Genomic DNA, 25,377 nt, shown 5'->3' on the forward strand with positions numbered 1-25,377 from the left:
GGTACGGATCCCGAAGCTGTGGGATTCTTTAGGCCTCACATCAGTGAGGGAGGAGATGGAGGCCGGGCAATTGGATCAACACCCATTTCCAATGCAATGGATACTAGAGAAGCTGCTTCTAAATTCCGCCCTTGGCAATGACCGCAGGTCGGATTACCGCAAGAAGATGCACACTGTTTTTGAGAACCTTGAAGATGAGGTATGTATATTTTTTTATTTTTTTTTTTGGTAAATTCCCTGGCAGAATAAGTTTGAACGAGTTTTGTCCATCTATATTATATCGATTTTGGTTATAATAAGTCTTTTGCTTGTTTATTGATATCATTTTCTTTTTGCAAGTATTATTCTTGTTTAATACAATCTGCTAGAACTATTAAAACTTAATTATGAACGCTAAAAGAGTTTAAGAGTTCTCAGGCAGAAACTATTTGAGGAGTAGTCCCCTTGTATGTGTCATTCTTTGTATTGACAACCATAAATCTAGTCTGATCTGATTTTAAAATTAAAATGAACTGAAACAAGTGTGCTGAAGTCCCTGGCAGAATAAGTTTGAACGAGTTTTGTCCATCTATATGTTGTTTTTGTGTCACTATGTTAATGTCCCATATTCTAATTTGAATTAGGCCCTTTTAGGAGCTGAATTACACTATTGAATTTTTTTGGTTTTGATATTGTATTTGATGTTTTATTGACAGGAAATTTGTTGGACACCCTATGCCAATTGGGTGCTTCCAGATGAGTTGAAAGAAGATAAATGGTTCGTAACACGACTTGGCCCGATATTTTGTAACAACTTTGTGGTTCATCATAAACCACATCTTGTTACAAAACAATTTGGAGGCTACGAACTCGACCCGGTCATGCATAGGGACAAGCTCGCTATATTTGATCATCATATACGATTTGTGGATAATCGTGGCTCTAACGGGCACGATTATATCGAGTCGTATAAGCGTGAGCTTATATTGTGGGATAAAGAAATGTGTGTTGATGAAGTCCATGATGACAATCGTTCTCCTTCTCCTTCTCGTTCTCCTGCTCCTTCTCCTCCTCCTCCTCGTCGTCAAAGTCAAAGCTGGTTTTTTTTTAAGAACTTGTATAGTTGTAGAACCATTTGGTTCTTCTGTTTTTCACACCCAGCCAGTGAGCTGGTTTTTTTTAAAGAACTTGTATAGTTGTAGAACCATTTGGTTCTTCTGTTTTTATTATTTTAAGTTCAATATGATACAAATATTTTTATATTATACATTATTTCATGTTAGCCATTCAAAATGGGCATTAAATAGTCATTTTTCTTATATTTACTTTTATTTTTTCTCATAATATAATAAAAACTATTAAAAAGTATAGAAAAATTGAAAATCGGTCCAAACCGGTCTGGTCCGGGTTTTGGACCGGTTTTTCGGTCCGATCTTCGATCCTTGAATTTGAAATTTAATGTTGGATTATGAATATTATTATGAATATTTATTATGAATATTTATAACGTTGGATTCATTTTAACAATGTTTATTAACTTGTTTTCTTGGAGTATTTAATAATGAGGCCTTTAGTGGTACAAAGTTGTAACGATGTTTTAATTTGGATTTCGAACTAAGTTTTATCATTTAAATTTTCAAAGAATTTTAATTAAAGTAAAGTCTTCCGCTGTTGTATTTTGATAAATGCCATAGTATTCAATCAATGTGATTGGTTGGATATAGCAATAATACCCTTTTAATTCTCGGTTTTATGATGCCACGCGCCAAATTAAGTATTTTATACAAGAGAGAATATGGGGGTGTTACATAATTAATTAAAATGGAGAATGAAAAAAAGATGGTTACTTATGTTCGCAGGGAATAAGTTTCCGCTTTCTTTGTAGACAAAACACCACTCTCCCGACACCTCTTCTTTCTTCCTCATGTGAAGAACCACTCGTGTTCATGTTAGATGATCCGGCATGGTTAAATACATCACTTAGTCACAAATTGATCCAACTCATCCCATGCTAGATGATCAAAGAGAAAAAAAATTTTTTACTTCTAAATAGCATTCAATATACTTCTAAATAACAGGATTACATCCACCCCCTAATTAGGCTGATTAATTAATTAATTAATTACACTTAAGGATAATTATTCCTCATTCTTTTTCACCCACTAACACCAAAAGAAATTTTAACTAAATATATACTTTCACACATTACTCACGCACAACAACTATTCCCCCTTATCTATTTCTACATGCACACACAGTAGCCCTCACATAGTCCATACATGTCACACACACTTATTGCGTACACTCTCAAGCACAAAGCAACTCAAGTTACCTTTCTTATGCACAATAACAATCCAAATTTGTTACTTGATAAATACGTAGTAAAATGTTTAGTCAAATTTTTACTCAATTTTTTGTATCCAAGGCAAAAAAAAAAAAAAAAAAAAAAAAAAAAAAAAGTGGTAAAGGCTTGTCAATGTGGAGATCAATTGGCAAACGGAGCTGTGAAATATATTAGATCTAAAATTTTTCCAAGCAAATACATTTCAGACAACTATCAACCCGATTTTTATCGGTTTTTCGGTTGGTTCCGGGTTGACCCATATATATATATATATTTTCAGGCCCGCACCGCGAAATTTAAAATTTTTCTTTTTTAGTTTGATATAAACCGGTCCAAATTTAAACCTAAAAAAAAAATTTAAACTAACTGGTCCAACCGGCCAAAAATCGGATCGGAACCGAACCGATTAATTCCGGTTCTGATTCTCGAAAAATCGAGATTCCGGTCCCGGTCCAAACCGGTTCTGGTCTGGTGCGGTTCGGTTTTGGACCGGTGAACACCCCTAGATGACACCCTCGGTAGGATGCCACTCTTTTCATATACGGTTAATATAGGAGGAATTCAGTACATTGGTGCTACAGCGAGAACCAAAAAACATACACAGTAGCCCTCACATAGTCCATACATGCCACACACACTTATTGCATACACTCTCAATCACAAAGCAACTCAAGTTACCTTTCATATGCACAATAACAACCCAAATTTGTTACTTGATAAATAGAATGTTTAGTCAAAATTTTTACTCAATTTTTTGTATCCAAGGCAAAAAAAAAAAAAAAAAAATAAGTAAAGGCTTGTCAATGTGGAGATCAATTGGCAAAGGGAGCTGTGAAATATATTAGTTCTAAAAGTTTTGCAAGCAAATACATTTCAGACAACTATCAACCCGTTTTTTTATCAATTTTTCGGTTTGGTCCATCTACTGGCTCTTATTCAGTTGCATCTCAGGACAAAATCCCAAAATAATTGCTCTTGCTCCATCGACCAAATGATGTTAACCTTGGATACCTGATGCAGTTATGAGTACAACCGGGCTTGGTCGGCCTGCATCAAGAAACATCTTGGTTTTTTTATCTTGGTGGTGGAACTTTTGATGTGTCTATAGTCGCGGTGAAGAAGTATGTCTTTGAAGTCATAGCAGTATGCGGGGACACTCACCTTGGTGGAGGAGACATTGACAATAGAATGATGGACCATCTTGTAACCGAGTTTAAATTGAACCACAGTAAGGATATAAGTACAAATCATAGGGCTCTTGGAAGGTTGAGAGCTGCATGTGAAGGGCTAAGAGAATCCTCTCTTCAACTTCAGAGACAACTATTGAAATTGATGGTCTCTTTGAGGGTATCGATTTCTCATCAACCATCAATCAAGCAAGGTTTGACAAAATCAATAAGGATTTGTTCATGGATTGTTTGGACCATGTTGAAAAGTGTTTGAAGGATGAAAAATTGGAGAAGAGTGATATTGATGATGTTGTCCTTGTTGGTGGGTCTACTCGAATCCCCAAAGTTCAGAAATTGTTGCAGAACTTGTTGCCGGTGTAGATAGTAGCAGTAAGAACGCTGTGCTTGTGGATGTTACTCAGGAGGCGACCAAGTTAAAGGAGATGCAGAACCAAGAAATTGAGAAGTATTTCTTCCATTTCAGGGCTCAGGAGGCGACCAAGTTTAAAGAGATGCAGAACCAAGAAATTGAGAAGTATTTCTTCCATTTCAAGGCTCAGGAAGCAAACAAGTTTAAGGAGATGCAGAACCAAGAAATTGAGAAGTATTTCTTCCATTTCAAGGCTCAAGAGGCGACCAAGTTTAAAGAGATGCAGAACCAAGAAATTGAGAAGTATTTCTTCCATTTCGGGGCTTAGGAGGCGACCAAATTTAAGGAGATGCAGAACCAAGGAATTGAGAAGTATTTTTTCCATTTCAGGGCTCAAGAGGCGACCATGTTAAAGTAGATGCAAAACCAAGAAATTGAGAAGTATTTGGTTGAGAGAGAGCAACTGGAACATATTCACATTGCTTAAACCTAGGCGAGACAAATTAGTTTCTCCTGATTTGAAGGATGTTCCTGCTCAATCAATGAAGGCGACAACTGTTGTTAATGGTCCATCTACTGGCTCTTATCCAGTTGCATCTTGGGACAAAATCCCAAAATAATTGCTATTGCTCCATCGACCAAATGATGTTAACCTTAGATACCTGATGCAGTTAGGGCTCAAGAGGCGACCAAGTTTAAGGAGATGTAGAACCAAGAAATTGAGAAGTATTTCTTCCATTTCAGGGCTCAGGAGACGACCAAGTTTAAGGAGATGCATAACCAAGAAATTGAGAAGTATTTCTTCCATTTCAGGGCTCAGGAGGCGACCAAGTTAAAGGAGATGTAGAACCAAGAAATTGAGAAGTATTTGGTTGAGAGGGAGCAACTGGAACAGATTCACATTGCTTAAACCGGATTTAGAAAGGCGAAACTAAGCTTTCAATATAACCTTTTGAGTGAACTATGTTATCTGCATTATCGAAAGCAATACCCCCTTGAGCCATTTATGGTGTCTCCCGACTTGGATCGAATACTTTGAGTTCCTTCTTAGTAGGAAGCAAACACTTGCCAGTCTTAGAGAAACAATAGTGTATGACACCAGTACGATTGATAGAGAACAATTTATGCCAGGAATTCCCATCACTAGAGTGCTTCAACATCCAAACATCATCTTTAGAAAAATAAGTTGGTGTACAAAGCAACAATAAGCACCCTCTCAACTCCAACAAACACAGTCTCATATGAATGTTAAAGTTATTATGCCAGTTATACTTCTCCAACCAATCCATCGGCGGCAATTCCTTAAATTGTTCTGTAATCAAATCAAAACCAATAACAAGATTGCGATTGCCCTTCTCCCAATTCAACACCGTTCCAATGAACATGTAAAAAGTATCATGAATCAACACTACCCTTTCTACAATATGACATGCATAAAGATCCTGAAAGTGATGATAGGAAGATCAAATGACGGGTAGTCCAATTTACCAATTCTTTTCCAATTTCCAGTACTTAGAGAATACTCATGAATTCTAACATAGTTACCAACACGACATAAAAACGCACCAAGAATTTTATAGTCATCAGTTGACGATTCATGATAAAACACACAACCAAACTGCGAGCCACGAGGAATCTTGATTGTTCGATGGCGGCGAGTAGCCGGGTTACCAATACTTCTCGTACATGTAAACACACAAGGCCATTACAAGAACAAACAATATAGAAGAACTCAACTAGATGGTCATACCAATTTTTGTTCATGGATTGTTTGGACCATGTTGAAAAGTGTTTGAAGGATGCAAAATTGGAGAAGAGTGATATTGATAATGTTGTCCTTGTTGGCGGGTCTACTCGAATCCCCAAAGTTCAGAAATTGTTGCAGAACTTGTTGTCGGTGTAGATAGTAGCAGTAAGAACGATGTGCTTGTGGATGTTACTCAGGAGGCGACCAAGTTTAAGGAGATGCAGAACCAAGAAATTGAGAAGTATTTCTTCCATTTCAGGGCTCAGGAGGCGACCAAGTGTAAGGAGATGTAGAACCAAGAAATTGAGAAGTATTTCTTCCATTTTAGGGCTCAAGAGGCGACCAAGTTTAAGGAGATGCGGAACTAAGAAATTGAGACCTACCGATTCTCCAAGAAGGATGCGGTTATGAGTACGACCAGGCGTGGTAGGCACTCGGTCCTCTAGATTTTCAAGGGTCGTCGGGGGCGCACCGGACACCACGCAACGTGTGGTGCTCTTCCAGCCGCTGGACCCTACCTCCGGATTGTTCCATCGACCAGAGGCAGTCCACCTTTTCCCGAAGTTACGGATCCATTTTGCCAACTTCCCTTGCCTACATTGTTCCATCGACCAGAGGTATTACAAGCCAGCATAAACAGGTTATACTTCTATTGCATTACTTCCCTTGCTCTTCTCTCTTTACTCTGAACTGCTTTTGCTCTGGAATTCCTCTTTACTCTAAACTTGGTCGCCTCCTCAGCCCTGAAATACGTGTGGTGCTCTTCCTGCCGCTAGACCCTACCTCGAGATTAGGAAAAACAAGACTTAAGTATGAGATTAGGTCATACCAGGAGATGGTAGTTGTTCCCTTGAAGAAGATGAGTGAGGATAATCAACAACTCACTTGGTTTAATATGTAGTAGCATACACTTGTCACCTTTCTTTTCCCTTCCATTTCACAGTTGAGGAGGCGACCAAGTTTAAGGAGATGCAGAACCAAGAAATTGAGAAGTATTTGGCTGAGAGAGAGCAACTGGAACAGATTCACAGTGGGAAGAAGAGTGAAATGAAGAAGAGGCATTGCCGCATTGGGAGAAGGAGGTGGAGCTCGAGAGGGAATTTGATGCTGCCTTAACCGAGCTAATGAACAAGTATGCTCCTCGCCCCGTAGAAGATGTTGGAGCTATTGCACAGTGGGAAGAAGAGTAAGATGAAGAAGAGGCATTGGGAGGAGGAGGTGGAGCTAGAGAGGGAAATGTAAAGGAGGACCAATTTGAAAAGCTTCAGCAGGAGGAGCGGAAGAAGATTGAAGATTTGAAGACAGTAGCCTCGAACACAGAGGATGGTAGGCGCTTTCTTTTCCCTTTCATTTCAGGGCTTGCTTACAAAAGGGAACCCGATTTTCTCCAAAGGGACTTTGAATTGGCTAGCACGCGACAAAAGGGTGGAAACGGTAGTGGGAGACCTACCCATATCGCGTCATTTGGCTGAGAGAGAGCAACTGGAACAGATTCACAGTGGGAAGAAGAGTGAAATGAAGAAGAGGCATTGCCGCATTGGGTGAATGAGGTGGAGCTCGAGAGGGAATTTGATGCTGCCTTAACCGATCTAATGAACAAGTATGCTCCTCGCCCCGTAGAAGATGTTGGAGCTATAGCACAGTGGGAAGAAGAGTGAGATGAAGAAGAGGCATTGGGAGGAGGAGGTGGAGCTAGAGAGGGAAATGTAAAGGAGGACCAATTTGAAAAGCTTCAGCAGGAGGAGCGGAAGAAGATTGAAGATTTGAAGACAGTAGCCTCGAACACAGAGGATGGTAGGCGCTTTCTTTTCCCTTTCATTTCAGGGCTTGCTTACAAAAGGGAACCCGATTTTCTCCAAAGGGACTTTGAATTGGCTAGCACGCGACAAAAGGGTGGAAACGGTAGTGGGAGACCTACCCATATCGCGTCATTTGGCTGACAGAGAGAAACTGGAACAGATTCACAGTGGGAAGAAGAGTGAGATGAAGAAGAGGCATTGTCGCATTGGGAGAAGGAGGTGGAGCTTGAGAGGGAATTTGATGTTGCCTTAACCGAGCTAATGAACAAGTATGATCCTCGCCCCGCCGAAGATGTTGGAGCTATTGCACAGTGGGAAGAAGAGTGAGATGAAGAAGAGGAATTGGGAGGAGGAGGTGGAGCTGGAGAGGGAAATGTAAAGGAGGACCAATTTGAAAAGCTTCAGCAGGAGGAGCGGAAGTAGATTGAAGATTTGAAGACAGTAGCCTCGAACACAGAGGATGGTAGGCGCTTTCTTTTCCCTTCCATTTCAGGGCTTGCTTACAAGGGGAACCCAATTTTCTCCAATGGGACTTTGAATTGGCTAGCACGCGACAAAAGGGTGGAAACGGTAGTGAGAGACCTACCCATATCGCGTCATTTGACTTGGGTACTGAGGCATTTACCTTTGTTAAATTGCCAAAGGATGGACAGGGGTGAGGGAAAAGCCTCTACGATTTATCTCCCTTCTAGGAGGATCGGTAGGTCTCTTTGATGTTTCGCCTACATTGTTCCATCGACCAGAGGTTGTTCACCTTGGAGACCTGATGCGGTTATGAGTACGACCAGGCGTGGTCGGCACTCGGTCCTCAGAATTTTCAAGGGTCGCCGGGGGCGCACCGGACACCATGCAACGTGTGGTGCTCTTCCAGCCGCTGGACCCTACCTCCGGATTGTTCCATCGACCAGAGGCAGTCCACCTTTTCCCGAAGTTACGGATCCATTTCGCCAACTTCCCTTGCCTACATTGTTCCATCGACCAGAGGTTGTTCACCTTCCATGACTCTTGTACACCCTTGTTATCTAGCATCCATATGCTGTTTTTCCAAGGAGAAACATCAAAAAGACCTACTGATCCTCCAAGAAGGATACGGTTATGATAATAACAAACATGTATTAAAATTAAAAAAAATGTCTTTTAATGTTAGAATGAATAAATAAGTATAAATCTAAATAACATGTTGATATATATTGAATTAGATTGCAAATAAACATCTTTCAATATAAGAATGAACATATAATGTAAAGAGAATGAACATGTATCAAATTTAATGGAAAATAAATGAACATGAAATCCATCTAAAATGATCAATGTTCCACCCAAAATGAAAATTTACAATAGATTGATATTTCTTATTAGATCGATAGAAAATATAGGAAGAAAATGGAGATCATGACTTTTATCATAATTCTAATGACCGTATCTTAATATGTGCATGAACATATACTAGTATATGAATGAACATTTATCAAAATGAAAATGAACATTCATCTACGAGCTGAATTTATATTTTTATAATCATATGAAATGGACCAAATCCAGAAATTAAGGCAATTAAACTCTTTTTTATTTTTTTTTTGTCCAGTAAATTTATAAGCTAATAATACACCACAAATTAATTCAACTTAAAGTATATTATTATACCAAACATCATTCTACTACTCCGTATAATTATAAGAAATCATTGAGTCGTCTTTGGGTCTCGAAATCTTCTTCTGATAAATATTATAAGAAATCATAAACTAATATTGGAACTCATATATCTAGAGAAAGTAATTGGAGAATAAGGCAAATAAAAAGTTAGGGTTTGTACTTTTTTTTTCAAAAATAAACAAAATCAACTTACAATTTGATTGTTAGTCATTCTATGATCTTTTGTAGAAATTTTCTGCAATTTCGTCTCTTGCATACAATATTTTGGTAGAGATCTAGGAGTATTTGAATTTTTTTTGTATGGGATGATATCTGAGTATGACCGTTATCTTGTGAAAGCACGTGACCAGGCTCTAAACAGTTATGAGAGGATGCCGATATGTTCCAGAAAGAAGATATGTCGGCTTGTCGGAATTCAACACGTGGCAACAGAAGCTCGACACTTGGCACAGAAAGCTCTGCATGGATGAGAGCCACCTGTCAGGGTAGATCATTATAAATAGTAGGTAAGACCTCATTAATGAGGGCATTAATTACACACTCTCTCTCTCTCTCTCTCTACTTTCTCTCTCTTACTTATCTTTTTCTCTTAAAAACTTTCTGACTTTGTCATCGGAGTGGTTATCCCCGGACCACCCCGGGGTTAGCTAACTTCTTTTTATTGTGTAGGTTCTCAGCTTGTCGATAGGAGTATCAGGATCTCAGGTCCGAATTCTTGAGGAAGTCAGGATCAGACAGAAACAATTTGGCGCTAGAAGGAGGGGACAGTTGATCACTTCTATCGCCTAAGAACCTCACACAAAACATACATATAACAACGATAACTATGGCCGGAAACAATGGAATACCAGTAGAACAACCCTAGGTGGAAGTAGTAGATGAAACCCATACCTTAGAGGGTAACCAGTTTCACGTGCCGATAACTCCCCCCTGCAGGAGTAGGGGAGGCAGAGGATCCTATGGCGGCATTCACTCCAGATGAGTTGGAAACGGCCGCAAGGGTGATGAGTGCAATGAGTAGGAAGAGAAAGGAGGCTGAGGCGGCACGGGCTGAAAGAGAGGCTGCTCAGGCCGATAGAGGAACATCGCACCGTCACCAGGAAGAACAACACAATCAGTTGGAGAACCCATCGAGGAGACCCCGACATGAGTCGTCGGTAAGATCGCATACAACATCACGGCGGGTTGAACAATCCTCAAGTCACGTTGTGAGTACCAGAACTCAGCAGCAGAGAAGTTCACAGGTAGATGGTCAAGCAGTGCGCACAGTGGTGCATTTAAGGGCATCCCCATTTGCCCAGCACATCTTGGATCAGCCAATGGAAAAGGTGAACATGCTGACTTGTAGGTATGATGGAAGAGGGGATCCGGCAAGATTCATAACGTCCTATGAGGGGGACATGATGTTGTACACTAACTCAGATGCAGTCTGGTGTAAAGTCTTTCCGACAACTCTGATTGGGGCTGCAGCCGATTGGTTTAACAACCTTGAAATTGGGTCAATAGATAGCTTTGAAAGATTGACTAAGATGTTTGTAGGTCAGTATGTCAGTAATAGTGTGAGGCAGAGAACTTCTGGAGAATTGATGGCCGTGGAGCAGAAACCGGATGAATCTTTGAGGGATTATATCAAGCGATTTAACAATGAGGCAAACACCATTCCGAAATTGCAACAGGAAATAGCTGTGATGGCTTTAATGAATGGATTGGTTAATTCTGATTTTAAACGATATCTTACAAGGATGAACCTGCCGACATTGGCAGCGGCATTCAGCAAAGCTCATGATTACATAAAGAGTGAGGAATTAATGAAGACAAGTAGTAGACATGTCGTTGCCGGGAAGGGGCAAAATCAGTATGAAGGGACATCGTCTGGAGGAAGTAGGCCGAGAGCTCCTGCCCCAAGAAGGGGAGGAGGAAGCCGGCAAGATACCAGGCCGACAAGGCTGCCAATGAGATATAACACCTACACTCCCCTGAATACACCAAGGGCAGCAATCTACTCAGTAAATCAGAATAGAGAAGATTAGTCAAGGCCGATTCCCATGAAGGCAAGGCCAAGGGATGTGAAGAAGTATTGTATGTTCCATAGGGATGTGGGACATTATACGGAGGAGTGTACACAATTGAAGGACAACATTGAGGAATTGACCAGAAAAGGGCACTTAACACAATACCGGTTGAATGCAGGCAGGAATCAGCAACCGGCACAAGCAGCTGAGAGGCAATAGATAGAAGCAAGGCCCGAAAGGACACAAGGAAGAATAGTCCGACAAGGGGATGCAGAAATACCACCGTTATCTACTGGGAGGGTAGACGTGATAACGGGAGGACCGATTCATGGAGGGACAGTTAGTGGGGCAAAGAAGCATTTGGCGGAGCACCGACATCTAGTTTGTGCTTTGGACGTAGACAACCGTCCTCGGCCGGCGTCAATACCCCAAGTTGTGTTCACAGAAGAAGATGCACGAGGTGTAGTGTTCCCGCACGACGATCCGTTAGTCCTGATAACCAAGATAAATGGGGCTGACATCAAAAGAGTGCTGGTAGATGGGGGTAGTTCAGCAAATGTGTTGTTTGTGCAAGCTTTTAATGAGATGAATATAGGAAGGCAATACTTGAAGCCGGTATTGTATCCTGTGATCGGGTTTAATGGGTCGACTGTAAGGCCAGAAGGGTGCATTGTGTTGCCCGTAAGGATGGGTGATGGGCCACATGCAAGAGATGTGATGGCAGAGTTTCTGGTGGTTGATGTTAAGTCGGCTTACAACGCAATTATCGGCAGACCGATAATACATGACATGCAGGCTGTTGTATCAACTTACCATCTAGCAATAGCCTATGTGTCAAATTTATGTGCTGTAGAGAAGGTGTATGGGGTCAGGTTATGTCAAAAGCCTGTTATGTTACAGCTTTGAAGAACCCAGTTGGTAATGTTACGGTACCATGTAACCCAATAAGGGAAGGTGAGCCGACAATTCAGGATTTAACCATGAAGAACTTTGATGCAAGACCTGAGGAAACACCAAGGCCGTTACCGGGGGGAGAAACAGTCCATGTTGAACTGCAACCAGGCGACCCGAGTAGAACAGTGAAGGTTGGGGCTGATATGGATGTGGATACTAGGTGTAACCTGATAAGCTTGTTGCGTGAGAATGCCGACGTCTTTGCGTTCTCGGCCAGTGATATGCCGGGAATACATCCAGAAGTAATGGAGCATAAGTTGAATGTTGACAGAAAGTTCAGGCCGATAAGGCAAAAGAAGCGCAATTTCTCAACTGAGAAAATAGAAGCAATTCAGGCTGAAGTAAATAAGCTCTTAGCAGCAGGGTTCATTGAGCCTTGCACATATCCAGAGTGGTTGGCGAATGTAGTAATGGTGAGAAAGCCGACAGGGAAGTGACGAATGTGTGTGGATTTTACAGATCTGAATAAGGCTTGCCCTAAGGATTGCTACCCATTACCCCGGATAGACAGGCTAGTAGACTCAACCTCTGGTCATGCCATGCTTAGTTTTCTGGATGCATTTTCAGGATATCATCAAGTCAGCATGCATAAGGCTGACAGGAATAAAACGACCTTTATAACAGATGTTGGTGTATATTGTATAAGGCAATGCCGTTTGGGTTGAAAAATGCAGAGGCAACCTACCAGAAATTGGTAGATAAGATTTTTGAGAAGCAGAAGGGACGGAATGTTGAGGTGTACGTGGATGATACGATGGTGAAGAGTAAGGAAAAAGGAAACCATATAGCAGATTTGAGAGAAACATTTGAGACTTTAAGGAAATATCAGATGAAGTTAAATCTGGAGAAGTGTGTTTTTGGAGTTAGATCAGGGAAGTTTCTAGGCTTCATGGTCAGTGAACGGGGGATAGATGCGAATCCGAATAAGGTGAATGAGATACTTCAAATGAAACAACCAAAAACCATTCGTGATATACTGAGGTTGACTGGCGGGATGGCAGGGTTAACCAGATTTATCAGCAAGTCAGCTGATAAGGCACTTCCGTTTTTTATGGTACTAAGAAAGAACAAGGCATTCGAGTGGGGAAAAGAACAAAGTGATGCCCTAGAAGTAGTAAGGAATCATCTTAGATCTCTTCCCACGATTGCCAGGCCCGAGAAGGGAGAAGTGTTGCAGTTATACATCTCAACATCGCCAAAAACGGTAGCAGCCGTTTTGTTAGTAGAAAGGAAGAAGCAACAACAGCCGATATACTTTGTTAGTCATGTTTTGAATGCGGCAGAGCGTAGATATCCATTGATAGAGAAAATGGCGTTAGCAGTAATAGTGTCAGCGAGGAAGTTGAGGCCTTACTTTGATGCACATCCAATAGAGGTGCTCACTAATCATCCCTTAGAAAAATCATTGCATAAAATGGATACATCTGGCAGATTACTGGCATGGGCAGTTGAGTTGTCGGAATATGAGATAGGCTACAAGCCAAGAACATCAATTAAGGCTCAAGCGTTGTCTGATTTTATTGTTGAAACCACATACACCGATGAAGAGGACGAATTGGGAACATGGCAAGCATCAGTTGATGGATCAGCTACAGCAACGGGGGCAGGGGCTGGAATTGTGATAACGGCTCTAGATGGGAAAATTTTTGAATATGCCATGAAGTTTAAGTTCAAGGCAACAAATAATGAAGCCGAATACGAAGCCGCGGTGGCAGGAATGCAGTTGTCAATAGCAGCAGAAGCAAAACGGCTAGTTTTGACAACTGATTCTCAGCTGGTATCAAGTCAATTTAGTGGGGAGTATGAGACCCGAGAGCCGGCAATAGTGAAATATTTGGAAAAGATGAAGCAGTTAGCAGCTCAGTTGCAGTACTTTGAGATCAAATTAGTTCCGAGATTGAAAAATGCTCATGCAGATGCGCTGGAAAGATTGGCAAGTTCAAGTTTTAACGACTTGGAAAGGACAGTTATGGTGGAGGTTTTAAAGCAGAGAAGCATAGATGAGATGTCGACAGAGGTTTTATGTGTTGATGTGGGGAATCAATGGTACGATAAAATACTAGCATACATCGTTCATGGTGTAGGGCCGACAGATAAAGGGGAGCTGAAAAGATTGAGGAAGGATAGTGTATGGTTCGTTATGTATCAAGGCCAGTTATACAAAAGAGGGTTTTCACTGCCATTGCAAAGATGTATAACGGATTCTGAGTCAACAACACTGACAGAAGAATTGCATGAGGGAAGCTGTGGTAACCATCTCGGAGCAAGAGCCTTGTCCAGAGAAGCAATGAGAAGGGGGTACTATTGGCCGACAATGAATGCAGACGCAATGGCTTACGTTAAAAAATGCGAGAAGTGTCAAAAGTTTGCCCCAGTTATCAACTTGCCCCCAAATGACCTGACTCCGATACTAAATCCAATCCCTTTCGCCCAATGGGGAATGCCTATAGTAGGCCCGTTCCCATCGGCCACAGGTGGAAGAAAATTCCTGATAGTAGGAATTGACTACTTCACAAAGTGGATTGAAGCAGAGCCGGTAGCGAAGATAACCGCATCTGAAGTGAAAAAGTTTATATGGAAAAACATCTTCACAAGGTTTGGGTTGCCAATGGCAATGGTTTTTGATCATGGAACCCAGTTTGACTGTAAGCCAGTCAAAGATCTCTTAATGATGTACAAGGTGAAATTTGCTTATGCAGCAGTATGCCATCCACAGTCTAACGGCCAGGCAGAAGCAGCAAATAAGCAAATTGTGAGAGCAATTAAGAAGAAGATCGAAGATGCAAAGGGCTTGTGGGCAGATTTGATACCAGAGATACTGTGGGCAAACAGGACAACAATAAGAGAAGCCACAGGTGAATCACCTTACACTTTAGTTTTTGGAACAGAGGCAGTCATACCAGCAGAAGTCGGATTGCCGACATTTAGGGTTCAGCATTATTGTGAAGACCAAAATGATTTACTACTACGACAACAATTGGATTTCTTGCCAGAACTAAGAGAAAAAACAGCAGTTAAGTCAGCTGTATTTAAGGAAAGAATGTCCAGAGCATAGAATAGAAGAGTATCTCATCGGCCGTTAAGTGTGGGGGATCTGGTACTACGAAGAACAGTAGCAACCGGTAAGGGGGTGAAGATGGAAAGCTCACTGCAAGTTGGGAAGGGCCTTATCGGATCAGAGATGTCGTCATCCAAGGATCATTTTATCTGGAAACCTTGGATGGGACACCCCTAAAGAATGTATGGAACTCATCTGTATTAAAGAAATACTATATGTAATATACAATTTTTATATGAAGCCGATGTCAACAAAGATATCGGTGATGAATGAAGAGGTATTCAGACAACGTGTGTTGGAATAGGCATCCTCCATTTAACAGAACACCGTTAAATGGGACGGACAGCTCAAAACCGCTTCCGTGAAGTTAATAGATATACAACCTGATCAGTTGTATACGTTAACTCACGAGGATGTTGGTTCAAAATATAATACCAGCCAAATCAATTCGAGTATACGCCGATATGAGGCGTAGCTCGGAAAGTGATCGCCGAGAGGGTACCTGACTGGCTGAAATAGCAAAGCAGTAGGTGACCGATGTTATAATCTAAACCAACAACGAGCATTTACTACTCAGTATACATAGCTCTAACATGAACTATGTACACTGGGGGAAGTAAGGAATGATATGATATTTGTGGTATCAATAGTATATTGTTAACTGATATTTGTGATATCTATAGTACGTTGAAAGATGTCGGGTATCAGACAAACCACCAGGTAAATCTTTATTTTTTGCAATCTTTTACATATTATAATTTGCAAGACAAAACAGTTATCATAACATTATTGTTTTTTAAAAAAAAAAAAAGCAAAATAGAAAGTGATAAGCAAAGACAACACAGTGACGATAAGGGGCGTAAAAATTTACAGAAAGTTAGCAGATAATGAAAATACAAATAAGTTTACATGACAGATAAAGTTGACAATCGACAGGCATCACCACAAAAAAGGGGTATATGCCGATAAAACAGCATTGTCAAAATAAATGTTAACACACAAAAGACAATAAAAAGAGTTACAGCTGATAAGGCCCAATAATACAAGACCCACAAGAAGATGTCGGTGATGACTGCCCGCCCCTTCAAGCTTGTGCATTCTCAGACACTGGGGAGTCCAAAATGCTGGGATCTTTGGGGCCTTCATCAGCACTGGGCGCCAAATTGAACAAGTCCTCCTCCGAGAACTGTTGTGTCTCGAAGTCGGAAGGGATCTTATAAGCTTCCTCATTGAAAGCTTTTTCAACTTTTGCCCAGTCTTCCTTCTTCCAACCAGCAGCCCGAGCTACACATCTCTAAGCAGCGGTCCAGCCTCCATCAAAACGATCTTGGAGCTTGGAACAGAACTCGTATGAAGCTAAATAACGGCCCACAGCTCTTTGGCGAATCCCAGGCTTATCAACTTCCATCTGCATAACCTTCTCCTCAAGGTTCTTTATTTTAGCTCTGGCATTGCTGAGATCCTTCTCAACTGAAGGAAGGCGATCAAGGGCTTTTTCCTTTTCGACAATCTGAGTCTTCAGATTCTGCAACTCTAATTCCAAGTCAGCCACCTTCTCCACCTTAATCCTCAGCTCCGACATCTCCTTGTCATCTTTCTACTTTATTTTCCTCAAATCATCCAAGGCTCTTTCAGCATTGCTGATGATTTCCTGTATGGCACTTTGACTGGAAGAGGCCTGATGATGTTTCTCCTGGTAGTAACGGTACATCTCAACCAGTTCTGTACCAGACATGACGGCCTAAGCAAAAAATATATAATAAAAATAAATAAATAAGTAAAAAAATATAATAAATAAAAGTTAAGAGTTAAACGAACAGGATAAGTACATGACAAAGATGAGAACAAAACAAAAAAAAAATTTATGTAAAAGAGAAGAAAAGATACCTTCATCATATTATGCATATGAGCAGCAGCAAGGGGGCCGATTGGACCAGCAGGTCTGTCCATCGGCAGAGTAAGATTGCTTAGAAGTCGGTAGCCGAGATTCCCACCTTGCATTGGGTCATCGGTGATCATAGATTCATTCCGGCCAACATCCATATCCAGTTGCCAACGGTCTCCGGAGTGAACAGGAGGGACGGCAAACCCCTTCAAAACTTCATCTGGAAATCTTCCAGAGACTCGTTCAATCCATTGATTGGACCGATAAGTCAGGGCCGGAATGCTAGAATCTGACCCAACTGTAGTAGGGGCGATTGTGGTGGTTTCCTGAGGTTGACGAGAAGACTCGGCAGAGGTGAGATCTTCGATCTCAACACCCTGAATAACCTTCTTCACAATGGCCTCAGGGCTCTTAGCTTTGTTGGTAGGTGGAGTCTTCTCGGACTCCGATTGGTCCTTCTTCTTCCCACCACGCCCTTCAGGTTGTCTGGGGCTGGAGATCACAATTCCACCTCGCCGATTGGCCAGAGATGTCGTCTTTCTCTTCTTGGCGTTTTCATCAGCCATGATCTCAGCTCTTCTTTTGGCACTAATAGCTGGAGCGCGGCCGCAAACGGTGGCAAGAGTGTCGTAGGGGTTTGAAGCTTTAGGGCAACGTCTGACAACTCTTTTCCCGGCGGAAGATAAGCCGAGTTGCTTGTTGTCCAACTTGTCAATACCTGAGAGAAAAGAATGTAAGTCCAACAAGTTAGGTACAGATAATTAAAAAAAAAGAAGAGAGGAAGAAAAACTCAATAAAATAAACAGTACCATAGTTGTCAGTCCAACAGAGACCAACACGAGATAACGACGCGTTGCCCAGAATGTAACTCACATTCGGCACCCACACCTTAGGAACTATGCGAACCTTGCCATCACCTTCATCAAACTCTGAGACGTCAAAATGGTTGACGACTCTCTCTTCATGTTTACCAAGACCCCTCTCAGGAATCGAGTCAAAACGAGGATGAGGCTGGTAAAAGGTTCTTCTTAGAGGAAAATCCTCAGGAACCGACATGAAAAAGAACCTCACTTGCCAACCCTTGTAACTTGTCAATTTGGGGTGGACAGTATATTTGTGGGGTTGGGTATACAAGGACCACCACCCATCTGACTGACCGTCTCTCTTCAAGGTAATTAGTCGTCTAAAAACGTTAAGGGTTAAGGGATAGTTTCGATATAACATGACCCAGATTGTGGCAATAACGGCCTGGATAGTGGGAGGGGTAACCTGAACTAAACAGACGTTCCAGGCCTTTAGGATTTTTGCTACAAAAGGATGTAGAGGAAAACGAAGGCCGAAATCTAAATGCTTCATGTAAACGGCCACGGAACCCGCTGGACAATCTAATACTGAGACTCCAGAAGGGGGAACTGACAGCTCGTATCCGTCAGGTAAGTTGAAGAATTTCTTAGCACGGCGGCAATAATCTTTTTCAATTTCCGTCTTCCTAAAATCATCACTTATTTTCGCCTTAGCCACTTTTCCATCTCTGGCAAGGGTAATAGGTTGTCGGAACTCAATTCTATCAGTCTCAGAATTGTAACCCTCATCCAGATTTTCTTCCTGGATGACTTCAGCCGTCATATCGACAATATCTTCCCTACTCTCATTATCGATACTGCCTTCTTGAGTCTCGTCATCTCCTAAAACCGAGTTCACGGCTGAATCATGAACTGGAGATGACGGACCTTCCATAGGGTTTGCAGGGATTTCGTCCACTGGTTCTTCTTCAGAAGAACTTACAACCTAACCTTGCCCATGTCTTTTGCTGGATTCACCTGCCTTAACGGCCTCAGCTGCTTTAGCTGCTTTGGCGGCCTCAGCGGCTTCACGGGCAGGAGCTCGAGGCTGATAACTGGTACTCTTTACCCTTGGCATGGTGTTTATACCTATATTGCCAACGTTAGTGTCGTATTGATTAAAATAGCGTTTCCCAGCAAAGCTGCGTAAGTGATAACGAACACTAACAGGCTCAACGTCAAGAATTTCGGTATCGGCAGGGATATCAGGGTTAGTAGGGTGAAAAGCACTTTCGCGGTGAGCAATAGTCCTATGTATCATAAAAGCGCGTTTTTCTTCTTCAAAAGATAACGTCTCAAATGGATAATCAATATTATCAGAAAGGGAAGATGAATTACCATGGTTACTACCAGTTTCTTTGCCTAGGGATTGCCTAATTAAACGACGCCTAGCAGTACTGTAGACACCTAAAAATGTCTCCCGAAAACCAAACCCGATGATGAACAACTTTTCACCGCCATTATGGGTCGGGTTGAGTATTTAATCTTTGGAGTGCTTAAATACATGTTCAATCTCAATACATTTCATAAACCAACCCAATTCCTAACCCATTTCACCAAACCATAACTTATGTTCCTCTTTTTCGTGCCTTTAAACCTAAAATAATTCATTTCGTGTCCTTTAAAATCATTCATTTCGTGTTCTTTTCATAAAAACGTTTAATCCAGTTTATTTTGGTCCATAATCTGGGTCCAATTGTTAAATGGTTGGATGGGGCTTGAAAATAGCTTTCCAACGATGTATTATAAGCCCAAATCCGAGTTATATCGAATAAGTTATGGCCAAAATACTAAACTGGGTCTAAACCGAACATAAGCCCACCTTACCTACGATACAATGATCATGTGGAGGGTCCAAAGGATTTAATCTCATTCCTAAATCAATAAGGATTAATTGGAAGCTTCTATAAGCTTCTAAAAGATCTAATTATCATTTTTGAAAAGATAAGATTAAAGCATTTGAAATTGATTAAAACTTTTCTTTTTGAAAGTCCTAATTCTATTCGAATTGAAAGACGTTCAAAGATTGACAGATATTATTTTCGTAATTCATAGTTTTTATCTGATTCTTAAATGGTTGGATAGCTCTTGAAATTATCTTTCCAATGATATATTATAATATTAATTCCGAGCTATAACGAAAAAGATATAAAAGAAATACGAAACTCTATCCAAAACTGACACCGTCCCACTATTTTGGCCATATCTTTTATTCTACAAAATATTTTAATCTGATTCTAATTAGGTTATAAAGTAGATTTCAAGAGCTTTCCAACGATATCTTATTCATCTTATTCCAATTTCTGGATCAAAAGATATGATAAAAACAAAAACCGTAAAAACTGCTGTCTATCGCAAGAGTTTTATCCGATTCGAATTCTTATCTTTTCTTGATTCGACCCCCTCTTTTTTCCCTATAAATAGAGGTCATATCTCCCCTTTTTCAATCATCAACAAGCTTGATCATCAAATCCTTCTTTCTTCCTCTCTTTTCCACCAAAAAATCATCCTCTCTTCTACACCAAAAATCATTCTCTCTCCCTACACCAAAAATCATTCTCTCTCTAGCCTAAATTCTAGCCACCCTATTCTCTCATTTTATATCCCTTAAGCACTCTAAGGAGTCCATACAATACCCGAACTTCTATACTTAAACCAAGGAGTGAAAGGTAGAATTAACTGAGGGTTTGGACCAAATCAACTCTACTTTTATTTAATTTAATTTCAATTTGATTTATTTTTATTGAAGTTACTAACAGTTTATTCATGATGTAGCAATTTCAAGAAATCGCGGAAAGTGAGTAATTAATCACTTAATTACTCTTATTATTATTTCTTATTGCTAATATCATGATGAGGATTATTATTTGATTTGACTAACGCTATTATTGTTAGATTGCTTCCAATATTAATGTTTATTCTATATTTATTGATCACCATATTGCTTGTTAAAGGGAATATGTAATTGAAAATCACGCCTAATAAGATAATTTGGACAACTGGTTTAGGTTCCTTTTTAATCTTGTTGTTTAATTAAGTGGTCACGATATTATAGAATTATATGTTGCATTAATATTCAACCAATTTAGCTTAATAATAGTTTGGAGCAAATTGAATTTTGTTTGTATGCCTTTGAGATCACAGGAATACTTTTCATAATAAGAATCGAGTAGAGGCCAATACGGGCGAATGTGACTCCATGACTCACTTCGTACCATCATCCCCGATCCTCCTTTCGTGGTTCCGAACCATATGGAGTTAGTAATCTCATGGATTATGAATGGGGTGTAACCTTCACGGGTCAATCGTTGTTGCCTATCGTTGTCCTTTTTCGTGATTGCCTTTTATGATCCATGAACGGTTTACAAGTTCCTTAAAAACTTGTTGGCGGCTCCCTATTTTCCTTGTCCCTAATCGTATATGTCGATTCCCACTTCCTATGAGTTCCAAGCATATTCACCACATGCTTTTACGGAGGCGCGCTTCGAACGACGCCTACAATTTGGAGACTCCACTGGGGAGGATTCTTGGTTATTTATCGATTTGAGTGATCGGTATTTAATTGAGATGAGTGGATGAGACTTGAAAGATTCTTGAATTGTATTCCTGCGATTTAATTGGCATTGTCACATATGCATATGCATATTAGGTTACCTATTTTTCCACAATAGTACGTGTTCTATGTACGTGGCTAGCCCGGGGGATTTAAGCTCTATCAACCCAAAAACGTTCATGACAATAAGGGTTCATTCGAGTTTTTAAATCCACCCAAACCATGGAGTCGAGTTCGATTTTATCACGAACTCGCGGAGCCGCCCGTTGGCATACACCCTCAAGGGAGGCTGCCTTGCTAACGCGTCCAAACTCTTAACCATGGTACCCTTTGACACCCAAAAGCTTGACCATAGTGTTACATAGATCTTGACTTTAGGTTGCGAACTTCATTGCATCATTCGTGACAATGTGCTTATGTGTGCATATTTTTATTTTATTTTTTCTTCTCTTTTTTTTTCTCTTATCGAACCTTTTTTTTTTGTTAGAGTCGAGTCATAGGATTTTTTTTAATTTATCTTGAGTCAACTCGGATTTTTATTCCCGTATCCTGCATAAGAGTCAACTTGTTTTGGTCATAGCCGGAGTTCTAGAAAGAGTTACGTGTCGTGCCACCTATGGATCTGTAGCCCCGAGTTTTATCTTTTATTTAACGTTGGTTTCGCCATAATCAGAGTCACAGAACAAAAGTTATAACCGATATACTACAGCCTGTCCAGTTTAGGTGTCTTTATTAGTGTGCAACCTCTTATTTTTATTTCTTCGTTTCAAGCTAGTCTTAGCCAAGTCCTTTAATCCTTGTCAACTCATATAACATAGGATTATTGTAGACACCCATTTGTGTCTCCCCAAAACCAAACCCAGTGATGAATGCCTTGCGCGTTGTGTTGTTATCGAATTAGGTGAAAGTGATTCGAAGGTCAAATGTTGCGGTTTAGTTTTAATTAATTTTCTTCTCTCTGTTTTTGAAAATGACTTTATTTATTTGAAAATGTCCATTTCAGTTTATTTTGGTCCATGATAAGGGTCCAATAATGGTGTAGTTGTATGGGGCTCGAAAAGACCTTTCTAACGATATATTATAAGCCCAATTCCGATTAATATTGAGGAAGTTATGGCCAAAATACTAAACTGGGCCCGGTGTTTTATTTTAATACGACCCAATGATCTAGAAGAAGGCCCAATATTAATTATTATTCCTAAAATTATTAGGATTAATTATAGTTTTCTAGAAGTTTCTAGAAAGTTCCTTTTAATTCTAATATTGATAGGTTTAATAATTAATTATCTTTTAAAGGTTTTTATTTGGAATAAAATATTGTTTTGTTATCTTAAAATACGTATTTTATCTTCTGTACGGATTCCGTAGATCAAGTTGATTAAAGATCGGATTCCGCGTGAAGAAAAACGCGCTAATACAGGCTGTCGCCAAACGACAAGTCTGTCGCCGCGCGACAGACCCTGTCGCCTCGCGACAGACATTGTCGCGTCGCGACAGAGTTAATTCCTGGCGACAGCGTGGAGTTTTATTCCTTGTCAAATTCCGTGATTTTCCGGATTATTTTCATTATAAATAGCGTCCGAACTCCTGTTTTCAGAATCATCAATCACTATTAATTCTCTCTTTTCTCTCTTGAGCAATATATGCTTTCTTTCTCTCTTTTTCTAAGCTAGTTTTTACATACAATATTCCGCATACATTAGGCTTAGAGTCATCTAGCCAAGTTCGAAGTTGCCTTCGCCCTAGACGTGCAAGGTTCGATATTTCCGAGGGTTTGGTCCAAAACTAGTCAAAACTTTATTTAATTTGATTTCAATTTAATTCTTTAATTGTTCTTTATTTATTTTCATTGAAGTTTACTAACTTGTGTATTTTGTTATTAGAAAGAGGTACGAGGCTTCAAAGTATGTAATCTTATTACTCTCTTTCAATGTAGAAAGCATGTTTATTATTGTTTTATATTCCTAGTATCATGTTAGGATGCTTTTAATGCTTCCTAGTATCATGTTAGGATGTTATTTTATGCTTTCTAGTATCATGTTTAGGGTGCCTCTTATCTTTTCTAATATCATGTTAGTACCATGTTAGGTTCAAAGCTTTGATCTTTATTGTTTAGTGACATGTTAGGATTTGTTATTAATCTTATTAGTATCATGCCTAGGATCTTGCTATTATATTCAAGCTTTATTATGCCTTATCATGCTATTATTATGAATATTATTATTATTTTATATTGTTTATTGTTATTGCTTGATCACGCCTTTTATGCAGGGTTAAAGGGAATTTGTACTTGAAATCACGCTTAATAAGATAATTAATAATTTGGTTTAGGCTAATGTGATTTTAACTCAAGTGATCGCCAATAATAGTCTTATTTGTGCATTAATATTCAACCAACATAGATTAAACAGGGTAGGATTAATATAATGTTTGTATGTTGTTCGAAAAGCGCACATGAATACGAGCAGAACAAAGTAGAGGCCTCTTTTATAGGGCGGGTCCTTTCTTTTGTAGATTGGATTCGTACCCTCATCCCCGGACCCTGTTTGGTTCAAGACCTTATGGAGTAGTTGATGGTCCTTTTGGATTGTCTTTTGGGTACAAGTTCCTTAAAACTTTTTGGCGACTCTTTTTGCTCTTTGTCTTTCCCTTTGGAACGCCACCGTACTTTAGTGTATGATCACAGTGGGGTTCAAGTTTGGGGTTATCATAATGCTTGAAATATTCCCTACAGTTTTTGGCGACTCCACTGGGGAGGATTTCTATTTATATTCCTGAAATTTATTAAATTATGGCAATTATTTAGAATGAGCGGATGAGACTCGAAAAATTTTAAGTATTTCATGTGCGTGATTTGATTAACATTATTGTCATATGCATTAAAAGGTCCTCATGGGAGTACCCCATGAGTCAATCCATAGGAATTTTACACGTAGGAAATTTGGGAAATATCTTTCATGACTAGAATCGAAAAGATAATACGAAATCTGGAAAATTCGAAGAACACAGAAACTTGCCAAGGCATGTAGGAACTAGCGTCCAAAAAACAGGGCTTGTCGCCCGTAAAAAATTTCTGTCGCCTGGCGACAGTTCTGTCGCTTGGCGATAGGAGCTTTTTTGCGGCGACAGTCCCTGTAGTCTGGCGCCAAGTTCTTCCAATACCGAGCCAGGGGTCTGTCTTCTTGCTTTGACCATTTCTAGTGTTTTTGGCTCGATTTTGCTTATTGATTGAGTCATTTTCTCACTTTTCTGAACCCATATGTGTTCTACATATGGATATAACCCTCTAGGGGTTCCTGCTTCGCCTGCCCAATGGAATATTCCACTATCATGTGCAAAGTTCAGATTTGGGGACGTGTAAGTTTTGTGAATCCACCAAACCGTGGCGTCGAGTTCGATTTCATCACAAACTCGCGGAATCCTGTCCATTCGCTCCAACCCTCCCGGTAGGCTTGTGTGCAATGCATATGGATTCTTAACCATGGACCTTTTTTTGACTTAACCCATATCCTCGAACTTTAGAGAACTAGAGCCATGGTTAGGTTGCAAACTCATCATGTTGTGACTATGTGAACTACTTGTGCCTTTGTTTGTATATATTATATGTGTGTTAACCGTTTGTTTGACTTGTGTTAAAGACTAAATAAATTGACTAATGACTAAAAGGACTTTTTCTAATTAATTAATTAATTTTGAATTAATTAAAGGCTAATAATTTAATCAATTCGACTTAGCACGACTTTAGGCATTTCCATTTAGAGTAAAATTACTGGAAACAGTCCAGATTAATGTTCCAGCAATGGCGCAGGAATTTGGACTGTGGCGCTGCAGTTTAGTGTCTGTCGCCTGGCGACAATTTTGTCGTCTGGCGACAGGTTCTAAACGGTGGCGACAGTTCTGTTGTTTTAGCGACAGTCCAGTTTTCTTACTTGAGTCACCACGGCGAGTCTATTTAACAGTCTATTAATCGGATTAATCAGTTTGTTAATATTTCAAATCATGTTCAAGTCTT

General features: G+C 40.1%; 1 pseudogene; it reads left to right on the forward strand.

The window, feature by feature from the left end:
• The first annotated feature begins 860 nt into the window (after window positions 1-860).
• LOC145619671 (heat shock cognate 70 kDa protein-like) lies at window positions 861-3,873 on the forward strand (annotated as a pseudogene).
• Window positions 3,874-25,377: the final 21,504 nt, after the last annotated feature.

Source organism: Chenopodium album, chromosome 27, assembly GCF_948465745.1.
Source record: "Chenopodium album chromosome 27, dcCheAlbu1.1, whole genome shotgun sequence".
NCBI classification, from domain to species: Eukaryota; Viridiplantae; Streptophyta; class Magnoliopsida; order Caryophyllales; family Amaranthaceae; genus Chenopodium; species Chenopodium album.